This window comes from Zonotrichia leucophrys, unplaced genomic scaffold (genome assembly GCF_028769735.1).
Source record: "Zonotrichia leucophrys gambelii isolate GWCS_2022_RI unplaced genomic scaffold, RI_Zleu_2.0 Scaffold_121_137240, whole genome shotgun sequence".
Classification (NCBI taxonomy): domain Eukaryota; kingdom Metazoa; phylum Chordata; class Aves; order Passeriformes; family Passerellidae; genus Zonotrichia; species Zonotrichia leucophrys.
Window position 1 is genome coordinate 82,589 of NW_026992326.1, and position 24,735 is coordinate 107,323.

A 24,735-nucleotide genomic window follows, 5' to 3' on the forward strand; every position below is an offset into this window, starting at 1 on the left:
CTCTTCCCCAATGCCCTGTGGACACTTGCAGCCAAAATAAAAAGCTCCTGGCCCTCTGTGTGATGTGATAATACAGTTTTTATATTTCCATGCTGGGATGAAAGAAAGCTGTGCTGTGGGTCAGGAGAGGCCAGGACCCACTTGGCCTTCCTGCAGGCTGAGGTGGTCCCAGCAGACATCCTGCTGCTTTTTGGGAATGTGTGAGGGGGAGTGGAGGGGGTGACAGAGAGGCCGAGATCATAGAGTGGAAACTCAGCTCCAGAGAGGCAGTGCAGACTCTCCCTGCTGAATGCCTGCTGGGGCTGGCAAAGAAGGAAAATGCCCTAATAACAGCCTGGTGGCACTGTGTCTCAGGGACAGGTACAGGGAGGTGACAACAAACAGCAGCATGGCCCGGTCTCACAGCTTCTAGGAAGCAGTGACAGAGGGGCCTCATGTGCCAGAGGTTTCAGAAAGGCTGTCTTCTCAAATGGCCACTCTGAAGCCCCTCTCTTTGCCTCTCGGTTTTGTGTGTGCTTTTGACAGCCACATCATCCTGGGGCAACACGTTCCAGGATTTCATTAAGCACTCCTTGAAAAGCACCTCCCATTGTTCAGCTGGTCATTTCAGAGGGTGCTGCCTTGGTGGAGAGAAAAATCAATCTTCTGCCTTCCAGGGAGCTGAAGGAGAAGGGGTACTCACATTCCACCATCCCAACACCTCACTGGCATGGGTCCCCATATTATCAGAGTTCCTGCTCGTTGCTAGAGACTTTGTGTGTTGAGGAGTTGTCTTGCTGTATTACCAGCGAGGTATGAATCATTGGTTTCCTTGCAAGTAAATGTCAACTCACTAATATTTCATACCGAGTCTCTTAGAATGTAGTTAATGTGCAAATTATTCATCTCCTGGTCATGTGTGCTCAGAGGTACTGCCTCATTTTGTTTAGATCATGAGTATTATTATGTCATTCAAGCTGTCTTAGATCTAGTAGGAGAGAATTGCAGCTGTAATTACTGAAGAGGGATAGTTCTGTCAGCTGCCCTCTTGATGTGTGGCCTTTATTAACTGAATGTAGCAAAATGCATGCAAACTAGAGACAACTAATTGTTATTTTTTGCCAGTTCCCAGACTTGACCAAGTGATAATTTAAAATGTCTAAATTATTCTGTAGACCTGGGCCTGTGTTTTCTGTTTCCTGGCTGAATGCTTCAGCTGCTGGTGTTGCTTTTTTGAACAGGAGCACCTGACTCTTTTATCTTTATGACTTCTGCCTTTATGATTTGAAAGTAGCCCTTGATTTAATTTTTTAGTAAAAGGGCCTAAAATCAAAGCTGTGGACATTTTAGAAGGGTTAAGTAGAACACTTAATGAAATTTTTATTTTAGGCCTGCAGTGAGCAGGTCTGAGGCCAGAAATTGGTGCCAGAGTAAGTGCCTTTCTGTGCTTGTGCTCTCCTGCTCTTTTTGTACTTGTATGTTCCCCTGGACACAGTGGGATGAGTTGTCATTTTCTGGGACTTCTGTTGAAGGCAACTGGTTTTCTTTTCAAGGTGATTCTTATGTTTCCCCTCATGGCTTCCCCAGGTGACCAACCTCCATTCCCAGGTGTCCTACTCTGCCACTGTCACTCTGGGAGAGCTCTCTGTGACCTTGAAGAAGGACATGGACTCTGAGGTGGATGAGGTTGCTCGGGTCCTTCTCCAGATGGTGTCCAGCTCCCCAGAATTTGTTCAGAAAGCAGCCAGTCAGAGCCTGGGGATCATGGTGGAGAATGTGACTCCTGCACGAGCAATGACTGCTCTCATGGACATGGGAGTCAAGTAGGTTCTTCCTCTTTTAGTGATATTCTTCATCTTTGTGTGTGTGGGAGGGAGAAGGGGTGAGACAGAGAATGGGAATGGTGGGAGGGAAGGGTCCTATATCCTGCATCTTCTGTGGTCTCAGTGACTTGATTCTCCAACCAACCTCACTTCTTTCCTCTTGTCACCTATTTCTGCCCTCCTGCAGCCTATTAGTTCTCAGAATCACAGAAGTGTAGAATATGGGGAGTTGGATGGGCCCATCAGGACCATCGAGTCCAGCTCCTGGCCTTGCCCATAACAGCCCAAGGGTCACACCAAGTGCCTGAGATTTTCTCCAAATGCTCCTTCAACCCTGTCAGGCTTGGTGCTGTGACCACTGCCCTGGGGAGCCTGTTCCAGTGCCCAACCACCCTCTGGGTGAAAAACCCTTTTTCCTGATATCCAAACTAAAGCTCCTCTGACTCAGCTTCCTGCTGCTTCCTGGAGTTCTCCCAGTCTGTCAGATTTTCCTAGATGTGGTGACTGGTGGGGAAGGGAAAGTGCCTGCAAAGGCCAAGGATAGAGCCTTGTGCTTTTGTGGGAAGAGGGACAATTGCAATTGCAGCTGTGAGCAGTGTTTGGTATTTCACAGCTCTAACCACAGAGGCCCTGGGAAAACCATGTCTCCTCATGATGCCATTAACTTGAGAAATGAGGAGGGTCCTTGCTGGGGCATGGGGCACATGGGGGACAATCAGCTGGGTGTGGCACAGCCTGCACAGCAGGTGCAGCTCCTGCCAAAGGAGCCTTGTATGACTGTCCTGGCCTTAGAGCTCTACTTTCTATTCAAACTGATGTTTCATGTTAGCCTTTAGATGATGGATCACTTTACAGGCACCTCCACAGGCTGACTGCCATGGGACAGTTGAAGCAAATGCTGCCTTAAATGTTGGTGCTGGGCCTGATAGTTCCCAAGAGACACTCTCTAGATCAGGGCAGCCTGGCTAAACTGCCTGCCATCCTTTCCTCAGCTTTGGAATAGCGTAAAACATTCAGATGCATCCATTGCCATGCCCCACAGAAGAAACAGGCTGCATTGCTGGATATTCTGCAACTTCACAGCCTACAACGTGTTTTCCCTGCATTTGTTGTTTTCCAAAGTTCTGCAGATTTGGGGATAAATGGGTGGAAAGAGCCTCAATCGTGCTGCAGCTCTGTGTAGTGAGTGTCCTCTGATGGGTCAGCATCAATTGTCCTTAATTTCTAAATTATTCATACGTCATCTATTTCTTTAATCTTTCTCAGAGTAAATACTGTGAAAGAAACTGAGTAGCAGACAGTGCAGGGAGACTGAATTCTCCCTGTTCCGTGCAGGCAGGCCTTGTGTGCAATGGTACCTTTGTGTTTAGCTGAGGCCAGAACCTTGTGCAGGTGTCTGAAGGTGCAGGGAGAGCCCAGGCTCCTTCCCCCAGCAAGGGCAGGGAGCAGCTCTGGCCAAGGCCGGCGCTGCTGCTGCTCCTTGTCCCTGTGCCCAGGGTTTGCTCTCTCCTCCCCAGCAGCCGCCCCGCCCCGGTGCGCGAGTGTGCGGCCCAACTGCTCCTGTCCCTGATGGAGAGAATTGGAGTCACCCAGCTCGCAGGCACCCCCAGGGCTGAGAGGCTGCCACACGTGGCAGGGAAGCTTGCTCAGGACTGCCACAAGGACACAAGGTAATGATCTTCATTTCACCTCCCAAAACAGGAAAACCGTTTTGTGTCTGGCTATAAAGGTGAAACCACACAAGAGTGGAAACTAAAGGGAATATGAAGTTACCTCACGGTGTGAATAAGGGTCATAGAATCATGGAATATGCTGAGTTGGAAGGGACCCATCAGGGTCATCGAGTCCATCTCCTGGCCATGTGCAGTGACCCCAAGAGTCACTCCATGTGCTTGAGAGCATTGTCCAAACTCTTCTTGAGCTCTGTCAGCCTTGGCACTGTGACCACTGCTCTGGGCTGCCTGGGCAAATGGCTGTACTGGGAAACCTGAGGTTGGCCAGCAAAAAGGAACATTGCCACCTTTTCCTGTGGCTTGGAGGATTCTTTACTGAGATCAAAAGAGCTTAGATCAGACAGCCCAACAGTTTGTTTGGCCTTAGGTGCACAAGAAAAAGCCAAAGTGTTGGCTAATGTTCATCACTGAAGGATCCCAAACATCCATTTCTCATTAACTTCAGACTTTCCTAGAAATATTTCAGGGGTCTTTAGCCAAAATATTCAGTCTTTCTAAACATGTTCTGCAGATTTCTAGAATGCTGTTATCTGTGGCTCAGTGAGCTCCACATTTCTTCTTGAAGAAAACCTGTGGTTTCCTAGTGGCAAAATCAACCCAAACCCAAAATCCCTTCCTTTGGTGATGAAATTCCCATTAATAGCTGCCAAGAACACCAGAGCAACTAGCTGTCCCCTGGCATACACATAGTATAGAATAAACAATAGGATGCATGAGGTGTTTTGTCCTGGCTTCCCTGCCAGTTAAAGAAAGGCAAATTACTGTGCAATGGTAGCAAGACATGTAATAGGCTCTGACAACAAAGCAGATGTCTTTTGCTTGTTCCCTGGGATCCTTTGATGTCACAGAAGCACACCCCCAGTTTCAGAGTGAAATGGTATTTCTCTGTTGCCCCACATTCTCCTCTTGCCCCTTGTGTTCAGCTGACAGCACTGTGCAGTGTCCAGTGAGGTAAATCTATCTCTTTGCTGAGGAGGCAATGCCTTCTCATGCAGGGATTGCCCCTGATGAGTTTAAGGTATCAGCCTCTTCTGTTAACACTCTTCCTGGGTTTGTTCACTTTTCTTTCCCTTCCTTCCTGCCTTCCTGCCTTCTTTAGGTCATATGGACAGGAGATGGTGAAGATGTTGCTCAATCATCAACAATTTAAAATGCTTTTGGAGCAATCTCTTTCCACCCGTGACCTGGAAGATATTCTGACAAGAATTAAGAAGAAAGTAAGTGCTTGGCAGGAGAAATGTCTCCTTTGTGCAAGTATTGCCTCTGCTAATATGAAATCAAAGATACCCAATCTGTCTTTAGCTCATTCCTCTTCTGCTGAATCATTTTGCTCCTGGGAATGAGCTGTTAATCCTCAGCCTGTTCATCAGCAGACCACAAAGGAACTGATATTATTAGGGAAAAGTGGGGTTTTGAATATTTTCAATACCGGTCACAAAGAGGAAAGGGAAAGAGGAGAAAATGGGTTTATATTTAAGCATAAGCCCCCACCAGCTCTCCCTACTCTGCCCCCAGTAAAGCAATTAAGTGAGAATTGTGCTTCTGAAGATAACAGAGTCTTTGCAAAGGACACTGGAAGTAGTAGTGCCAAGAAAATTCCCAAATTTACAAAAGATATCCAAGTCAATCCTAGTTACTACAGTGACTGTCTGTCTTTTGGGAATACTGCCCTGCTGTCCAGCCCTGTGGAGCTGGAAGAAGCTCGGTGAATTCAGCAGCATTGAGTGGAAAATCCTTTGTTTGTTTCGGGGAGGATTTTATATTTTGTTATCGACATTACAGAAGGGAGCCTGCCTTTGTGCAGGCACAGGGAGAGTGAGTGTTGAACCAAATCAACTTCCAACACAATGGGCCAACCCCCAAAGAGTCCAGTTTGTTCTGCTGCTTCCTTCACGAACACTCGTTGCCTGCCAGTTTGCATTATTCCCATTTATGCTCAAGACTAAGGAATTTGGGATTTTAGACTGCTGCTCAGTCTGGTAGCACCCATAACCTGCCTTGGGCTATTGAAAACAATGAGTTGGCATTACTGAATCTCTGGTCTGTTTCCATCTGTAAGTTAGGAAATGTTTCCCTAAGCCTTGGTAGCAGTGATCCTGGTTCTAACTTGTGTTTTCAACAGGGAATTTCCTGTTTTATATTCTAAAGATTGATGGGGTTTCTCTATGTCGTTATAGGGGATGGAAAACCAGAAGGCTGAAGGCCCATCTGTCAAGGAGCTGGTGAAGGAGAGGAACGATGGCTCAAAGGAGCCCCAGGCCACATTGTCTGCTAGCAAACGGTACTGAGCACTTTTCTTAGATGTGACAAAGCACATGACAAGCTTTACATGCCTCTTCCTCAGGAAAAACTTTCTGGCAGAGATGACCAATGCCACAGATTGTTTCCTTTCCCTACAAATGCTCTAGGATAAAAAATGTTTACTTCTGCATTGTGCTGAACACAACTTCTCTGGAGGGGTTTCCACAAAAATGGAGAGACAGACAGACACCCATTGGCTGCAGCTCAGACGATCCAGTGCAGTGGCAAGGGCAGGGCTGTGGAGGCTGGGAGAGGGCCAAGTTTCTGCTGCCTGACTTGGGACAAGTAAATTCAAACAGGGCTTTTCTTTCATCTGAGTGGAGTCATTTTCAGATGGGTGTTTTGATGAGAAATCTCAGTCTGGAAGCAAGATGCCATTCCACAAAGATGCAGTTCTCATCCATGTGGTTTGGCCTGGCTGAATCATGGTTTTCTTACCCTCAAACAGTACCAAGTTTGAGTAGTAAGGCAAGGCAATTCCTGAACAACTTCAGTCAACAGGTGTCTGAATGTGGACTTTTTGTCTTGATATTCCTGTCCTTCATGTAATTTGCTTGATGGACAGCATGTTTGGTTTATGTCCCCCTGTGCTGCAATCAGCATTTAAGACAGGAATTTGCTCCTTGCTGTCTCTTCATGGCAGTTGCAGAGCTGCTTGTACCTGTTCTCCTCTGATAGCAGAGGGGATTTATTTAGCTGTGTCCTGCTCAGCAGTGGCAGGAAAGTGACCACATGCCTCAGTAGCACAGCTGGCATCTTCCTGTGCTCATGGAAGAGACAGGTTGATCCAGGAGAATTGTTCCCAGTGGGGTTGTGAAGCTGTGCATCTGGTCTCTAGGGAAGCAAATGAAATGTGAGCGTAGTTCTGGGATGTCTGGATTTTGTTTTTATCTCTGTTACTGATTTTCTGAATCCTTCAAATATGGCCCTGTTTATCTGTTCAGATGCATCTGAGCTACTTTTCCAGATTGTCATGCCTGGTTGTAGAGACACTTCTCCAGAGTGATGAGTTTCCTTATTCTAAGACACACACGTCCCTTATGAGGAGGCATTTAAACTTGGCAGTAGTGTCTCTCTTTCTCCACAAAGCAATGTGACCTGTGTGCCCTGGCAGCCATCTGAAGATAGATCAGATGCATCTCATCCTTGGTTTTCCTGAGTGAGCACTGGGGAGAATATCACTTGCAGATTGTCTGCCATAACGATTATCATGAGGTCCACGTTGTTCTTCAGAGACCCTCATGACTTTCCAGCTTGAAATCACATAATTAGGAAAGGTGCTCAAGATGTTTTGCTCACAATTTACTGAAGGTATTGTCTGTGGCTGCAGCTCTCTCCATAGACAGCAGCAGGCACAACTTTGCCAGGCATTGTCCTGGGGAAGGATGTTAGAAAATCAGAGAAAAGAATGAGAAACAATTCTTATCTTCACTTGCTGCACCTGTTGTTGTGAACATGTGGAATGTGATATGGAGATTTGTTTACCAAAGGGTAATTTCTTAATTGGCCACTGTTGATGGTGTTTTGGATTCAATTGACCAATCTAGTCTGTCTCTATCAGACTGTCTCTAAGGGCAATGAGTTTCAGCATAGCATAGCATAGCATAATAAAGTGATTGATCAGCCTTCTGGAATCACGGAGTCAATGCTAATTATTTCCTTGACTGGGATGCCATGCTACGATAATTATCACCACCAGGTCCTCATTTGGTTTTATTTTCCAGGGTGAAATCTCCCTCTGATGGACACCTCCTACCCCGTGCACAAGCCCAGGTCACGTCACCTCCAGCTGTGGAAGAAACGGAGCTGCTCCAGAACCTTTACCATCTCCTGGAAGCCAAGGGGTTTCAGACAAGGATGGAAGGAGTGGAACTCCTCCTAGACCTGTGCAAAAACAGCCCCCAGCTCATCTCCACTAACATGGCCCAAGTATGCAGGGTATCTTCACTGCTCCTTTCCTTTAGCTCCTTTCCTAATCCTGTAGCAGCAAAGTTAATTCAGTGTGTCTTGGCACTCTGTCCTGGCTTTTTGGGACACTCTGGTCCCTGTTACCCAGACAAATGTAATTCAGGTCCAGGCTTCAGGACAAGTTGTTTCAGTCCAGCTGTATTTGTCTGGCAGGTGCCTATTGCTGCTGTTCATCAGATGATGGCAGAATTTTCTGATGGTGTAATTGCTGCTCTCTCCTACTCCCAGTTGGGTGAAGTGAAGGGAATCCAGCCCCTGAAAGCATGGCAATTGTTCTCTAGACCAAAAATGGATTTGTATGGGGAAGAGAAGTATCAGGCTGGGTTGGTTTACACCCAGTTGCTTTTTTTTAAGAACACTTCTATATACTCCATCTTGTCTTACACAGGCACAGCTCTGGCTACTCATTTCCATCCTTGTTCCTTTTCCTCTTGGTAAAGACAGTGCCCACCCTTCTTGGGGGTCTGTTTTTCTCTTTGGAAAAGGAGGAAAACAGCTAAGGACTCATCTCTGCCTTCTCCTCCCAGTAGCTGCTTTTTCCAGGGAAAGGTGCCTGATAATGTGGCTGTCAAGGGACTGAACCTGCTCTAATGACAGCTGTACAGCACATAACATTATAGAAGTCCACCTGTTACTTAGAGAAATGGTCTGGACCCTGGAAGAGTTGATCAGAGCCCTGCACTTCTCCAGACACAGGCTCTGAGACAAACAAAAGAAAACTTAGATCTCCTCCAGCCATAGTTTTGGCAAAATCATAACTTGCCTCAGTACTTGAGGCAACTGTATAGAAAACGGCATTGTAAACATCTGCTTCCATTCAAAGCAAAGGTACTCTTTAGCATTAATAAATGGAATTGATTTAATGATTTATAGATGGAGAGAAATACCATAGGAACTATTCTGTCCCCAGCCAAACCTCTTAAAAACAGAAGAAAATCTTTCAACCAGCATGAGGTTGTGCCACCATTCCAGTGAGTGGCCCACAGGAAAACAGTGAAATTGTGAAAGCGAGTGCTGACCTGACAGAAAGGATCACTTTCATCTTTGACATTGCTGACTGCTACAGCCACTCTTCAAACAAGGACATTTGAATCCAGCTTTCACGTTGCTTGTTCTCTTCACAGATTTTTGATTATTTTATCCTGAGAATATCTGACAGCCACAAGAAAGTGAAGCAGAGGGCACTGGACGTGCTGGCTGAAATCACAGGAGCCCTGAAAGATGCCTTGAACCCAGTGATCTTTGGTTTGATGGAAGGAATAACAAAGAACCTGAACTCAAAGGATCCCAGGGTTCGTGGGGCAGCTGTGAAAGCACTGGAAGAATCCATTGCTCATTTGGGTAAGGCTGAGCCCTGGCAGGGACTCTCCTCAGCTTCGTCTCTGTCTCTCCTGCACAGGAGAGCGCTGAGTGCCTTGACAGCTGCTCTTGTCTGTGGAACACTGCAGCTGACACCCACCAGAGGCTGTGCAGGTGCAGTCCTTGTGCACCATCCCCAACAGGCTGGAATGGGATCAGCATTTCCCAACAGTGCCAGGAGCCCTTGGCTCTGTGCTGCTTGTGTGAAGAGCAAGTCCTGGGCTACAGCTCTACTGCAGTTCAGAGGCAAAGGGGGTTTGGAGTTTGCTTGGGCCCCGTCTGACTTCCCAAATGAACAGCTTTGCTGTTGGCATGAAGGGACACTGACCCATCAGAGCTTCTGCAGAGCAGCCACCTGCAAGGCTCTACATTAGAGGCATTAGCTGCCTATTTTCCACTTTTCTTCTTTGTCTTCTATGTTAAAAGGGGAACTTGTGATTCACCAAGTTCATTTCTTTAGAACAAACAGGTATAAACCCAGCTGTCAATGATGCCTTGTTCCACGTGTTGTTTTGCATGGGGCAAGATGGCCACAGCAATTAACTACATAGGCAAGGGCTGCTCTAAATTCCTTTGCCACACAGATTTATGTCAGCTCTGAGAATGCTGTACTGGGGAAATATGCCTGAAAAAAGGAGTGTTGAAGAGGCAGGTCTTCAAGAGGAGTTTCCACTTTCTCCTCCCAGCTGCTCTGTGAACTCAGGAACTGCCTGACTCAGTGCCTTTCTGTGACCCAAGTATGGGGCTCTTCCTTTTTGCTCTGGGATGCAAAACCTTTTCACTGCTTCCATGTGACTGAACTCTCGAGGTCCCTGATGTGAAATGTTTTAACACAGCTCCTGCTACAGCAGACAAGTTTGGATTTACAACTGTGAGAGGAGAGATTTTCTTCTGGAATTTAAAACCCTGCCAAGAAGGCTAGAAGAAAAGAAGAAAATGATTAAAAAATCCACAGAAATGTACTTTTTTTTATAAAATGGGATTGGCCCTGTTCTCGGATTAAAAGAAAAAAGGAACTTGCCACGGATGTCACGGTCGAGGAAGTTGGGTGAGGGTCCCTGCAGCCGGGACGGTGCCGGATTATAAAAGCACCCTTGAGGATCACAACGGTGACTCAAGCCATCTACGTGCCGCCGGAGCCTGGAGAGCTGCAACAGCGCGCGCTGATTAATAGGTATGGATAGGCAAGCGGCATACGATCTCTTCTCCTCATATTTAGAAAGGCGAGGAGTAAAAGAGATAGATTTAAAAAAGGAATTACCGGGGTTATTAGCTTATGGCCATTCTATAGGTATATTTAGTAACCTGCAAACAGTTCATGAGCTATCAGAGTGGAGAAAGTTTGGGGAAGTAGTGTTGGATACAGTATTAGACGGTGATAAGTCAGCGAAAAAATTCGGGAAGTTATGGCGGGTGGTGTATAATGCGTTGCTTCAGCAGGTCTCTGAGAGAAAGGCAGCAGAAAGAGCGACAGAAGCTCATAAGAGGAATATAGGATATGGTCGTGAGGATGATCCCTTAGCACCTTCTGTAACTAAGATACTTATGCCTAAGAGTCCCCAGCATAGTGGTGTGGAGGATTTGCCTATAGACATAGTGGAACCGTCTGCACCCCCCTTGTCAGAGGGGGAAGGCGAGTCGGATGGGGGAGGTAAGAGCAAACCAGCTTTGCCTCCGCCGCCGGCTTCAGGCGGGTCGGATGGTGGGGGTGGGAGCAAGCCAGCTTCGCCTCCGCCGCCAGCTTTGCCTCCACCGCTACCCCCGAGCAGGCCGGCTCCGGTTACAGCTCCAGCGGGGGGGCCGCTTTCCCCGTGCGAGCCGGCTCCGCTCGAGCCAGCTCCGGTTTCACTGTCAGCTCCGGCGGGGGGGTCGCTTCCCCCGCGCGAGCCAGCCTCTGCTTCACCGCCTTCCCCGTGCGAAAACTCGGTGTCTGCACCGAAATGCCGGCAGCATAGCACCCCCAAAGAGCCAGCTCCCATCCCAGGGGCACACCGTGATCTATGGGGGGAAATGGCTAATCAAAGGAGGGAAACTTGGGCTGCTGTAGCAAAAGAAGTAATGCAAATGGGGGATGGCGAGGCAGTGAAAATAGCTTCTAGCCTTGCATGCCCGGTTACATATGCACCACAGTATGATGCACAGGGGAACCTTACGCATAATATAGCAGCATATTCTCGCTTAGATTAGAAGTTGTTAACCCAGCTACGTTCCACGGTTAGTTAGTTTGGAGTAAAAAGTGAGTGCTTTGCATAATAGTAATCCAGCAACCCAAAGAGTGTTAGCTACTTTAGGAGCAAATTGGACCATTTAGGAAGCATTAGAGCGAATGGCGTTAATGCCAACAGCTTCGCAGGCATTCATACCAGAAGCTCTAAAGGAATTAGGATTGGGGTTACAAAAGCAGGCAGAGTCTACTCAGAATCAGGTGTTAGCTGCTCTTGCTCCTCTCCGAAGTGGCTCACTGGCATTCACGCAAGGAGGTTCAAAGCCATTTATCAAGTGTTACCGGTGCGGCAATGAGGGACACACACGCCGAGCTTGCCGAGCGACTGGCATTTGGTGTCAACACTGCCGATCCAGCTCCCACAACACCACGGCTTGTAGGCGCCGGTCGGGAAACCATCAGCAGAGCGCGCTTCACGGGGGCCGCGCCCAGACACAAGTTGCCGCCGTGACATCGGAGACACCAGCTGCCGCAACATTGCTGCCACCTCCTGTCTGCAACCCGCAACAACTGGGAGCCTTGGTTTGGACTTATCAACAGCAGTAGATGTCACACTAATGACGAATCGGCCTGAGAAAATACCAACTGGAGTAAAGGGTCCTCTTATATTAAATGGACAAACATGTGGAGCATTATTATTAGGACCCTCTTCTACAACTATGTTGGGATTATTTGTTTTGCCTGGAGTTATTGATGCAGACTTTACAGGGGAAATACAAATCATGGCTTACACCCTTTATCCTCCAATTAAAATAACAAAAGGACAACGTATTGCACAATTGGTACCACTATCACAAATGACAATGGGAATACAACCATTTACTGGACAAGCACGGGATGAAAAAGGTTTTGGCTCTACTGGTGTTACACTTTTAACTGTGGATTTACAAAATAGACCAAAGCAAAAAGTTAAAATTACTTATGGGCATCAAAGCATAACCCTTTATGGATTATTGGATACAGGAGCAGATACCAGCATTATTTCTCCAGAAGCATGGCCACAACATTGGCCTCTATTCCCATCAGCAAATATGCTCACAGGAGTAGGAGGATTTACATTGGCAAGCAGGTCACCTTCTTTATCTGTGTGCATTGAGGATCAACAAATATCTGCTGTGTTTTCAATTGTGCAACTGCCTCCTACAGTCTCCTGTTTAATTGGAAGGGACATTTTAACACAATTGGGAGTGGTGTTAACTAATCAGCACCCTTTGGGGTAATTGCCATTGCTTGGACTTTCCCCATTGCACTCACCTGGAAAACAGATACACCGGTGATGGTTAAGCAATGGCCTCTAAAAGGGGAAAGCCTTATGCATGCTCATGAATTAGTGGAGGAACAATATTCAAAGGGACATTTATGACTTTCCACGAGCCCTTGGAATACACCTATTTTTGTGATCAAAAAGAAATCAGGGAAATATCGTTTAATACATGATTTGTGGGCTGTAAATGACCAAATGGAACCTATGGGGGCCTTACAGCCTGGTCTTCCAAATCCAGCTATGGTTCCAGAACACTGGCCACTCTTAATTATTGACTTAAAGGATTGTTTCTTCACCACTGGCCGAAGAGATTTGCTTTTACTTTACCAGCAATAAATCATGGAGAACCAGATAAAATGATGCAGCATTACAGCCACTACGTCGCACATGGCCAGCAACTATAATATATCATTATATGGACGATATTTTGTTTGCACAGCAACAACCATTTTCCTCTTTGCAGATTGACATTATTAGAAATACTCTTGCTGCATATTCACTTGTTATTGCTTCAAAGAAAATTCAAACTACAAAGCCCTGGAAATATTTGGGATGGACTTTGATGGATCAAATAGTGATACCTCAAAAATTGGAATTACAATTGGACATTAAGACTCTGCATGATGCACAGAAGTTGCTGGGGGACTTACAGTGGCTAAAACACATTGTGGGAATACCAAATCATTTGTTAGAAGCCCTACAGCCTTTGTTAAAGGGTGTTGACCCTACTACTCCTGTATGCCTGACAAAGGAGCATCGTCTTGCCTTGCAGCAAATTAGTAACTATGTACAACAGGGGTATGTGTCTCGTCGACAACTCGACCACCCTATTGACCTTACTATCTGGAATAGCCCTTGCCACCTGCTGATTCCTGCTTGGTGCTCTCTCTCAACAACAAAAGAAAACAGGGGAGATACGGGTGTTGGAATGGTTGTCTCCACCATTACAGTATAAGAAAACAATATGTTCAAAAATTAAACAATTGGCTGCATTAATCAAAAAGGGGCATCTCAGAATTCTTGAAGTGGATGGTAGAGAACCTGCTACCATTAGACTGCCTATGGAAAAAGAAACCTTGGACTGGTACCCGAATAATTCAAAGGATTTACAGGAAGCATTATTGACATCGTTTGCTAAAGTAGATACCAGCAAATTAGTGCCTAGAGTTTTGCAATGGATGACAGAATGGAACTGGATTACTCAACCCTTGAGAGAAGAACGCCCTATAGAAGGAGCTATTACAGCCTTCACAGATGCAGGAAAGAAATCAAGGCGTGCTGCTGTCACTTGGCAAGAAAAAGGACAATGGAAACATCAAATCATCACAGCAGACCCTGCGGATAGTTTACAAACTTTGGAATTGTTGGCAGTAGTATGGGCAGTATCCAACTTACAGGAACCTTTAAATGTGGTTACACACTCTATGTATGTTGCAGGAGTAGTCAAACAAATAGAGGAAGCAGCAATTAAGGAAGTGAATAATAAACGATTGTATGAGTTGTTGGTACAATTAAGGAAAGCTCTACGGGAGAGAAATGCAGCGTATTCTGTGATTCATATCAGGAGCCATAAATGGTCTGAAGGTTTAGGAGAAGGAAATGAACGTGCAGATAAATTGGTTACCCTACCCATTGATAACTCTTGTCCTATTGATAAGCATACATTGGCCAGAGAAGCACATAGTAGATATCATCAAAATGCAAAAGGATTAGCAAAGCAATTTGAATTGAGTTTGTCAGAAGCTAAAGCTATTGTTAGAGCATGTCCAACATGTAATTATCATAATGGTGGAATAGGTTTAGGCATTGGAGTTAATCCTCGGGGTTTAGAAATAAATGAGAAATGGCAAATGGATGTTACACATATTGCCAGATTTGGTAAAATCAAGTGTGTGCACGTCACTATAGACACGTATAGTCATTATATATGGGCTACGGCTCAAGCAGGAGAGAAAGCTATACATGTTATTAGACACCTGTTAAGTTGCTTCGCTGTCATGGGAGTTCCAAAAAGTATCAAAACGGATAATGCTCCAGCTTATGTGAGTGCTAGGGTTCAAAAATTTTTGAATCAGTGGTCGGTTAAGCATGTGACAGGTATTCCACACTCCCCTACTGGACAGGCAATAATGGAAAGAGCAAACGGTACCCTTAAGCAATATATTGAAAAACATCAAGATTTGAGAGATCCACAAGCATGTTTGGCTAAGGTGTTGTATGTAATTAATCATTTATGTATTTTTGGGGAAGATGATACCCCTCCTGCAATTAAACATCATCCAAGGTCAGGTCAGGAAAATACTAAGGAAACAGAGGTCTGGGTTAAGTATAAGAACCCCAGTACAGGATTATGGGAAAAACCTGCAAAAGTATTATATTGGGGTTGAGGGTATCTTTGTGTTCCCTCACCTACAGGGCCTCTGTGGGTGCCTGCTAAATGGACTAAACCTGCTTTTGATGCAGCCTTTGGTGGACCACCTCACGGAGGAGGACAGGGAGCGACTGGGGAAGAAACTGCTTCTGGTCCTACAACCGCTACTGCTACAGCTGAAGGGATACTCGAAAGCGGTGGACAGAGCACTGACACACTACTGTCGGACAACCCAGGAGCTGATTGGTTTTATTGACTCATTATCAACTTTTCGTTTAATAAATCCAGCAAAGGAACATTGCCTATATGGTCACGATCCACATTGTGCTGCCTGGATAGCCCTACTTTGTGGGGGTTGTGATAGAACTTTTTGGTTAGAACAATCATTATTGTGGGATTTGTGGTGTCACACATGTGAACACGAGCACCGGTGGGGTAAAAGTTGGCAAGATGAATTAAGGAGACAAACAGGGCAAAATGCGTATATAGCTCTAAGCCTTTATGAGTCTCCTGAACAAAAAATTCTTGCTTATTATCGATGGGAAGTACAATGTGTCGTGAATAGAATTAAGGTTCAAAGTAAATCACTCATAGTCTCTGTAAGGTGTAGGAAAGTAGTACCTTTAACATAGCGCTCAGTTGTAGGGCCCTTCAAGGGAAATCCTGAAAGGGCACTAGACTACTGCTTTGAAGAATTGCAGAAATTGAGTTTGCAAGTGGCAGGACCAGCAACAATAGGAGCAGCAAGATTGAAGACAGATAAGAAAAGGAAGGCAAAAAAGGGAACGACCTCGTCTAAATAAGGTTATTGGTGATTGCTAATTAATTTTCTATGATTAGGACACTTTTAGAGTTGTGGGACCCTCGGGAGGATATAGTTGTTGAGGAAGATAATGAACAAGAACTACGATTGCAAAATAAAATACGTCTTGTGTTAAAGAAAGACCTTGAGCTATTAGCCTCATATAGTAAAAAAGCTAAAGAGGCTTTGCAATCACCACCATTGAATTGGTTGCATTGGATTGAAGAGACAGACTTTTATACTGGTCCCTACTTACATTCACTTCCTTGTTATGTTTGCAGAAGGGATAATGATAAGTGCTATGCATGGGTAGCTTTGCATTGTGAGAATTGTAATCAGGTTTATTGGTATTCACAAAAGTCAATAGGATATTTATGGTATTTACCTTGTTTTGGAAAGTGGATTCGAAATTTTATCTGGGTTAGAGCTCTTGAACAAAGTACTGGCCTGCCAGGACGGACAGGATTACAGCTTTTTGAGAGTGCTGGACAAGCAATTATAGCATATCTTAGGTGGAAGTTGCAGGAAACACTTAAAATATTTGAAATTACTAAATCCTCACGCATCATAGCAGCTCGCTGTAAAGCTGATTTGCCTTCAAACTTATCTCATGCTATACCTGTAATCAAAGATGCTGATTTAGAATTAGATCAGTGTATTCAAAAATTGATTCAACCTTACAATAGACAATCTAGCAAACCAGGGAAAAGGCAGCGAAGAAAGGAAAAACAAAGCAAGCAGAAGAAAAAATGAGGTTTGTTCTTATTATATTGCTCAATGCTGTAGTAAGTGAAGCAGTAGAAATAACACATTTTAGTCAGCCAAGAGAAAATTTATGGGTGACGCTTGCTAACCAAATTAACCAATCATCGCTTTGTCGTAGTCTTGGAGGAGTCACTAACCCATTTCGAACATGCCTGGTGGGACTTCCAGTGTGGTCTCCTGGAGAATTTTGCAGTTTGATAAAAAATCAGACCTTATGTATGCCTAGCATGTCAAACATCAAATTGCCAGGGCAACAAGGATATACTGCAGGTCAGAGTGATGGCTATCGTCAATGTTTACTGATCCAATCACTCAACACCTCTTTACATTCTCCTCCTGAGGAATTGGATCTTTTTGGCAGTACAAACGCCAGTTTGTCTAACACTACAGCTGGTGGATGGTTTAGCTTCGAATTTTCAAACCGACCGAAAGAAACATGGACCACCCTAGATTCATTCCTGAATGTGAGTGGAATCTCTCTGCAGCATTACAGTAAATGTAACAGCACAAAAATCACGGCACCAATGAAATTACCCACAGGAATATTTTTAATTTGCGGAGATAGGGCGTGGAATGGTATACCAGCTAGACCACAGGATGGACCCTGTTATTTGGGAAAATTGTCATTGTTTCATCCTAATGTGTCCTTGCTAATGCAGCTGAGTCAAAATTCAAACAGAAAGAGACGTGGCATACATGACTTAGACTGCAGCTGGATAGGAGATCCACAGTTTTGGGGTACATTCAAACAAGTGGTTGTTTCAACTATCTTGCCAGGAGGATCTGCCAATAAGGCTATGAATTTAGCAAAGCAATTAGGGTGCTGGGCAAAGGATGAGCTGAACAAGACATCACAAATTCTAGACATGCTAACTGCAGATGTGCAGAGTGTTAACCATGCTGTTTTGCAAAATAGAGCTGCCATAGATTTTTTGCTCTTAGCACAAGGGCATGGATGTGAAGAGTTTGAAGGAATGTGTTGCATGAATCTGTCTGATCATTCGGTGTCCATTCACACTAAGATAAAAGAACTGCAACAGGGACTTCACAATCTCAAGGAAGAAGAAGGTTTAGGAATTGACGAATGGCTTAAAAGCTTAGGACTTGGGCCATGGCTGAGGAACCTTGTGATCTATGCTATAGGACTGCTGGGTGTAATTTTACTGTTTTTGCTTATTTTGCCTTGTATCTTTAATTGTATTCAAAACATGGTCAGCCATACAATAGTAAAAACTTGGCAAACTAATTTCCTTGCACAAGAAGAAAACGGGGGAAATGTGGAGGGATTTATTAATAGTTGGTTAGCTGAGAAAGGCCATGCTGACATATTGCCGCTGGTTAAGCTGAGAAATCAGCAGTCAGCAAGCTGAAAGGAGATGTCAGCAATTAGCAATCAGTGGCCTTGCTGCAACATGAGGAGAGGGAATGAGATTAGTCCTGAATATCTCCTAAGAATATGTAGAAAGTATCAAAAGTAGGACCATAGGAATGTAAAAGTAGGTGTAACTGCTGATATGTAACTAACCAATCCTGAGCTCAACTTTTGCAATATGCATGAAGTTCATTATGAACTGTATTTAACTCGCCGTACTGATCAATAAAAGGGGGCCTGTGATGATCAATGGATGTCCTGGTCTCCTTCCTTCGACACTGGCCTGGCAGAGCTGTCAATCACACAGTACAGGCAGTGCTAACATAGTTCTGATTGGGTGAGCTGTCAATCAATCATACTCCAGCCGCTGGTCCCTACCATGGCTCTGATTGGACATGCAACTGGCAGTCCCACCCCAGGGGCGGGCCCATGAAGGTCCAGGAGGTTAAAAGCCAGGGCACGAGGGTCTGGATCCTGCCTTCTCCTGTGGTTCCTCTCTTTGCGATGCTGGAACCCCAGCAGTTGATACCTGTGTGCGAGTTGTTCTATGGATCTTCTGTCTTTCTGTTGTTCTCTCTCCTCCTTCTAATCCTACTTACCTGGAACATTTTTGGGCAACTTCACATATTAAGGGTTAAAGGATTTTATGTTAAATGTGTGGGAATCCAAGGCACAGGGAATATTTCTCTGTCTGCCCTGAGGGGTCCTGACCCCCAGAAAAACAGTGCCTTTCAGTTTCATCCATGGAGAGGATTTCCAAGACTTTGAGATAGATTAGAATTTACCAAAGTGTGAAATAGGTAATAGAAGGTCCTAAACTATGTTCCTTGGGTGAGAAATTTAGGTTTTGGGGTTATTAGTATGGTGTAGATAGGAAGCAAGATGGAGGAATTGGGATGTAGTCCCTGTCTTCTTCATCTGCTCTATTTTTTGCACTGTTGGTAGCACAGGGTGATTGGTCAAGGAAAGCACAGTGCAGAGGTTATGTGGACAGTCAAGGGATGAGTTATTGGTAGATAAGTAGAAATAATGCACCTTTTAAGTGTTTATTGAATGAGACAATGTTAAAAGAGCTTGAAACTGTACGTTTTGGGGCCATTTTGCAGTGCTTTTCCAGTGTACTGAGCCTGGTGTGGACAGCAATGTAAAACTTTAGATAAGATAACAATAAACAAGAAGCTGAAGACTGAAAAGGTCCCGTGCATCTTTTTTTACGTGGCATAGAACTGCTACAGGAGGGATTCCCCCATCCAGGGACCCCCAAGAAAGGCCCAACATAAAACAAACATCAATAATGGTGTTATCTGAGTAGATTTTTGAGGAAACACTTGGCTGACAATGTTTGGAATAAGTTGGCTTTTTTCCATAAAATTGTTTACTGAAGGGTGTTGTCTTAATTGGCCCATCATGTGAAATGTGTTGATTAAAGGACCAGTGAGGTCCACCTGTAGCAAACCAAGATATAAAAGAAGAGGATTGAAAAAACAGGTGGCTTTTAGCCCTTAGCCTTCTGATCTGAGTCTGTGTCATCTCTGATTATATGGTGACGTTTGGGCATCTATGGGGGCTATTGGGAATCCTTTCTGCACGTTGTGACCCAACAGGAGTTTCCCTAATAAATTTTGCCTGAAGGTCTCACTGTGCCCATGACATGAACTCCTGTGAGTGTCTGGGACATCCCAGCTCTTTGGCAGCCTGGGGACTCCTGGGATGTCACCGTGGAGCCCCCATGAGTGTCTGTGACAGATCAGTGCCTTTGCAGCCCAAGGTCCCCTGGGATGTCACCATGGAATGGCTGTGACTGCCTCTGACCACACGGCCCTTTACAGTCCCCAGAAATGCCTGGCAGGTCTCCATGGAGCCCCTGTCTGTGCCTGTGACATTCCAGCTCTTGAACAGCCTGGAGACTCTTGGAAAGTCCTCATGGAACCCCTCTGAGGGCCTGTGACAAATCTGATCCTTAGCAGGCAAACATCACCAGCCCCCTGTTGCTATGCTCAGTCCCTTGGCAGCTCCATGGAGACCCCATGCCAGGGGTGGTTGCCATGGACACCAGCCCAGGCCTGCAGCCACAGCCCGTTGCCATGGCAACCATTTGCAGCCCCATCCCCAGGCTCATGGGATCCCAGAACCACAGAATTGGCTGAGCTGGGAGGGACCCATCAGGATCCTCCAGTCCAACTGCTGGCCCTGCACAGGACACCCAACAATGCCAGCCTGGGCCTGGCAGCACTGTCCAAATGCTGCTGCAGCTCAGAGAGCCCTGGAGCTGGGACCCTTCCCTGGGGAGCCTGGGCAGGGCCCCAGCAGCCTCTGGGCAAAAACCTTTTCCTGACATCCAACCTGAGCCTGCCCCGACTCAGCTGCAGCCGTTCCCTCCACTCCTGTCCCTGGGCACCAGAGGGAAGAGGTTCCCACAGCCCCAGCCAGGGACCTGCTCCCAAGGCTGTTGCCATGGCCACCAGGGCTGGCACCAGCTGGGATGCTCGGTTTGCACGGGCCAGGGTTCAGGAATGGTATTCCCCAATTTCCTGCTCCCGCTAAAACCGTGCTGCCCTCACTGCCCTCCTGCCTATCATGGAAAGCACAAAAGGCAAAGATCCCGGGCTGGGATAAGAACAATTTATTTGGAACAGCAACGAGATAAGGAACAAACAGAAACAGAAATAGTATTGATAACAGAAGGGATAAGAAAAACTGTTTACAGGGAAAACTAATACATCAACAACAGGCTCTTCCTGGCCATGCATTTCCCCTGCCTGGAAAGGACACCCTTCTCCTCAGAGGGAGAGAGAGAGAGTCCCTTTCCTGCCCCTGTCAATGACCTGAGGTGGGAGTAAATGTAATGACATGGCCATGGCCAGACTCTCATGTTCTTCCATCCCACATCATGTCTTTGGCAAGGGCAGGAAAAGGGACAGGTGTCTTCCCAGATGGATCACAGGGAATACGGATGACCAGGGCTCTTCCCAATGTGGGCCCTCCAATGGGGGATGAAGCTGGAGTGGTGCTGGGATGAAGCTGTTCCTGCGTTTGTGGCATTTGCAGGGCTTCCCTTACTGGTGGCACTGTTGGTGTCTGGTCAAGGCAGAGCTCGTAGGGCCTCTCCCCAGTGTGGATGCACCGGTGGGTGATGAGGGTGAAGTTGGGCTTGAAGCCCTTCCCACAGTAAGGGCAGCGGAAGGGCCTCTCCTCTGTGTGAATCCGCTCATGCAGACGGAGATTGGAGCTGCTCTGAAACCTCTTCCCACATGTGGGGCAATGGTAGGGCCTCTCCCCAGTGTGGATGCGTTGGTGGGTGATGAGGGCGGATCTGTGGCTGAAGCCCTTCTCACACTCCCCACATTTGTAAGGCCATTCCCCGGTGTGGATCATCTGGTGGCTGATCAGGGTGCTGCTCTCCTGAAGCTCTTCCCACACTCCAAGCCCTTGTGGGGCTTCTCCCCATCATGAAGTTGCTCATGGACCACCAGCTTGGAACTCTGGCTGAAGCTCTGTCCACCTTCCTGGCTCAGGGAGGGTCTTTCCTCTTCAGAGCACCCTGGGATGGGTTTGGAGCCCCTCCTCATGTGGGATGTCTGAGGTTTTTCTTCACTGTTGGATTCCTGTGCACTAGAATCACCCAAAACGACCTCTTTCACAAGGTTCTGCCATGCAGATTTTTCCTCCCTGGTCTCCATCCTCAGTTCCTTCCCTGGGGAAGGAATGACAAGGAAAGGATGGGATTTGCCTCCGTGCCACTGAAAAGGGGAAGGAGATCCCCCCAGTGCATCCCCAGCACGATGGGGTTGGTAGCAGGGTTGTCCTGCAGCTGGGGGCTGTGCTGGGCTGGGAGATGGAGCAGGAGAGAGGGGGAAGGGGCACTGACTTCCTCCTCACCTGCCCGGGTATCCCAGGGATTCTTCCTCTTCCTCACAGCCTCCTCCTCCATCCAGTCAAGATCTGGAAATGGGAAATCCTGTTCTGGGAAGAAAACAAAGGGTGTGCATATTGTCTTTTGTACTGGTTTAAGGCAAACCTGGGGGAGAGTCTACGTCAGAATACAATTTAATAAGAAAGTGAAGATCAAGGCAATGATACAGAAACACTGCCTTAAACTGACAGAGTCAGGATATAATCTGACACCCTGTTGGTCAGGGTGGTGGCTGCAGTCCCCTTTAAATGGTGGCTGCAGTCCTGTTGGAGTGATGAACGTGATTCTGTCAGAGCAGTGATCCTGTAGAAGGGTCTGGTCTTCCCCTGAAGGTCCAGTGGTGGTTATGGAGCTCTTGTCCTCTGGCAATCCAGTAGGCAAGCTGCTCCTGGTGTTGCAAGGCTCAGCTTATATCCAGGTAGGAATGCTTGGATCCTCCCCCTGGGCGGAGCATCCCACAATGGGATGATGGAATTTTATCAGTCCTGCAGTGACACTCAATGGCCCATTAACAGAAGATATCTCCCCTGGAGGGCGTTATCAGGGGTGAGTCATGGAAGAGATAAAGAACCCTGCCCCACCTGTTTATAACAGTTGATGAAGATGGGGATTGAAAACATGCATTTGGTTACATCTTGCATGGCAACCTGAAACAGTGGGGTAATCCCTGCTAAGGGGGTGAACACCACCTCCCTTACCCAAAGTGGCTCAGGTGTAAAACCCCCACCCTGGGAAGGCCACACACAGGGGACAATGTCACACTTGCTCTGCCCCAGGGGAGGTCTCTGTCCCTGTCACTCCATTGCTCTCTCCCCTTTTCTCTTTCTTTCCATCTCTCTCTCTACCTCACATTTACTGTTCAATGAAGTACACTTTGGATGTGGCCTCATTAGCACCTTAATTGGGCAGAGGAATCTCTATAACAATTTGAGTAACCAGACTGTGACATTATTTTGGCACAGTGAATTCAGGGCACTGTTGTCTGACTCCAAGTGCCTTTGACAAGAGCATGGTTCCCTTCTCTCAGGAGATTGTGGTTCTTTCTGGAAGAACTCTTGGAAACTTGGACACAGTCTCTCCTTCCTCCTGGGGAGCTTATGGGAGAAATGATGAGGAAAATGGCTTTTTTAAGTGGCCGGTGAAAAAGAAAATATTTTCTTGTCCTTCCTTGAAAAGTTTGTTAAAATCATTGGAGGAATGGGAGAAAATGTTACCAGTGAGACTGACAAGGTTCATTCACTTCAAGGTGAAGAACATAAGGGGCTGCTGAAAGTCCCACAAGACGTCCAGCTCAAGTAGCTAAATTCCCAAATAAATCCAGAATTCACAGGCTTGGGGGCTTTATCAAATGTGAGAATCATTATTCTCGTCATTCCTGTCAGCTTTTTGACAGCTACACTGAGTTTCCCCTTCCTTTTAATAATATTTGTATTGTGCCAAATTTGCACGTTGCTTTTATTGGAACCTGCCAGCAGCTGAGCAGTAGCTACGCAGGAACCAATGTAACTTGGAATTGCAACAGAATTGCTTCTACTGTCAGTTTATTCATGTTTGGAATTTGTGTTTTCATCACATGTGACTTATGGGAAATCAAATATTCATCAAGTTATTTTATGTAGGATAAAGTTTTATTTCTGCCAAGTTTATTTTGTCCAGTGCCCAGGGGATGCTCAAGGGGTCTCTGTGCCTCTCACCCTGGGGGATGCTTGGGAGGGGTTTGGGGGGTTGTCCTTTTCCCTTTCACCCCAGGCCATTCCCCACGGGCTGTCCCTGTCCCTGTCACCCCAGGGCATTCCCCAGGGGTTGTCCTCATCCCTCTCATCCCAGGCCATTCCCCAGGGGGTCTCCATAATTCTCACCCCAGGCAACGCCTGTGCAGGGCTGGGGACCAGAGGCTCTGTGTCCCTCTCACCGCTGAGGGTGCTCGGGGCTGGGGGGGTTCTCCGACCTTCTCACACCTGGGGAGGCCGGGGGGGTCTCTGTCCCTCTCAGCCCTGCTGTGACCCCACCCAAACATCATCGGGGTCAGGGGGACAGAGACACCCCCAAACCCCCAGAAGGGCCGAACCTGGGATTTGGTTTGGGGCTGAGGATTTAGGAAGGGGCTGGAATTGGGGTTGGGCTTGGAGTTGGGGCTGAGATTTGGATTAGAGCTGGGATGGGGGTTAAGGCTAGACATGGGATTGGCTTTAGGGCTGGGGTTGGGATTGGGTCTGGGGCTAGACAAGTTTGAAACTGGGATGAGATTAAATAAAAAACTGTGAGTGTGTCTAAATGTTGAGTGAGATTGAGACTAAGATCAGGGTCAGGTTTGGGATTGAGCTCACCCAGAGCGGGACAGAGGAGATGTCATGGTGGGAAGGTTTGGGGAAAATCCCTTTTTGGGAAAAAACAAGGTGTGAATGCCTTGGGTTGGGGATTCCTCCTACCCACGTCCATTTCCAGAAGTCACCCGATGTCCAAAAATCAAGAGTGAATCAAAAAAAGTCCAGGAGTTCCCTCTTTCAAGTCTCATTCCTCTGTTGTTCTGGTGGTCCCCCATCTCAGGGCTGCTGGGGATCCCCCTTCTCCAGGGTCCTACTTAGGGATTCTGGGGGGTTTTGGGTTCCCCCTCTCCAGCCTCCCGCCAATCCAGCCACTTGGGGCTCCCCCCTCTCCCCACCATCATACACTGGTTTAGGGCAAATTTGGGAGAAAACCTCCAAAAGAGGTTTCCTCTAGAAAAGCAGATTCAAGCAGCTCCTCACCCAGCTGGTTCAGGAAAATATTTCCTTGGAGAAAAGTGGAAAAAAACCTGTTTATTTAACAGGCAAATAATTCACGAACACAACAAGTCAACAATGTTAAACAATAAAACAGAA

The 24,735-nt window shown here is 46.5% G+C and overlaps 1 pseudogene; it reads right to left on the minus strand.

The window, feature by feature from the left end:
* LOC135460897 (zinc finger protein 239-like) overlaps window positions 1-21,530 on the minus strand; it is a 60,555-nt pseudogene extending 39,025 nt beyond the window's left edge.
* Between the last annotated feature and the right edge of the window lie 3,205 nt (window positions 21,531-24,735).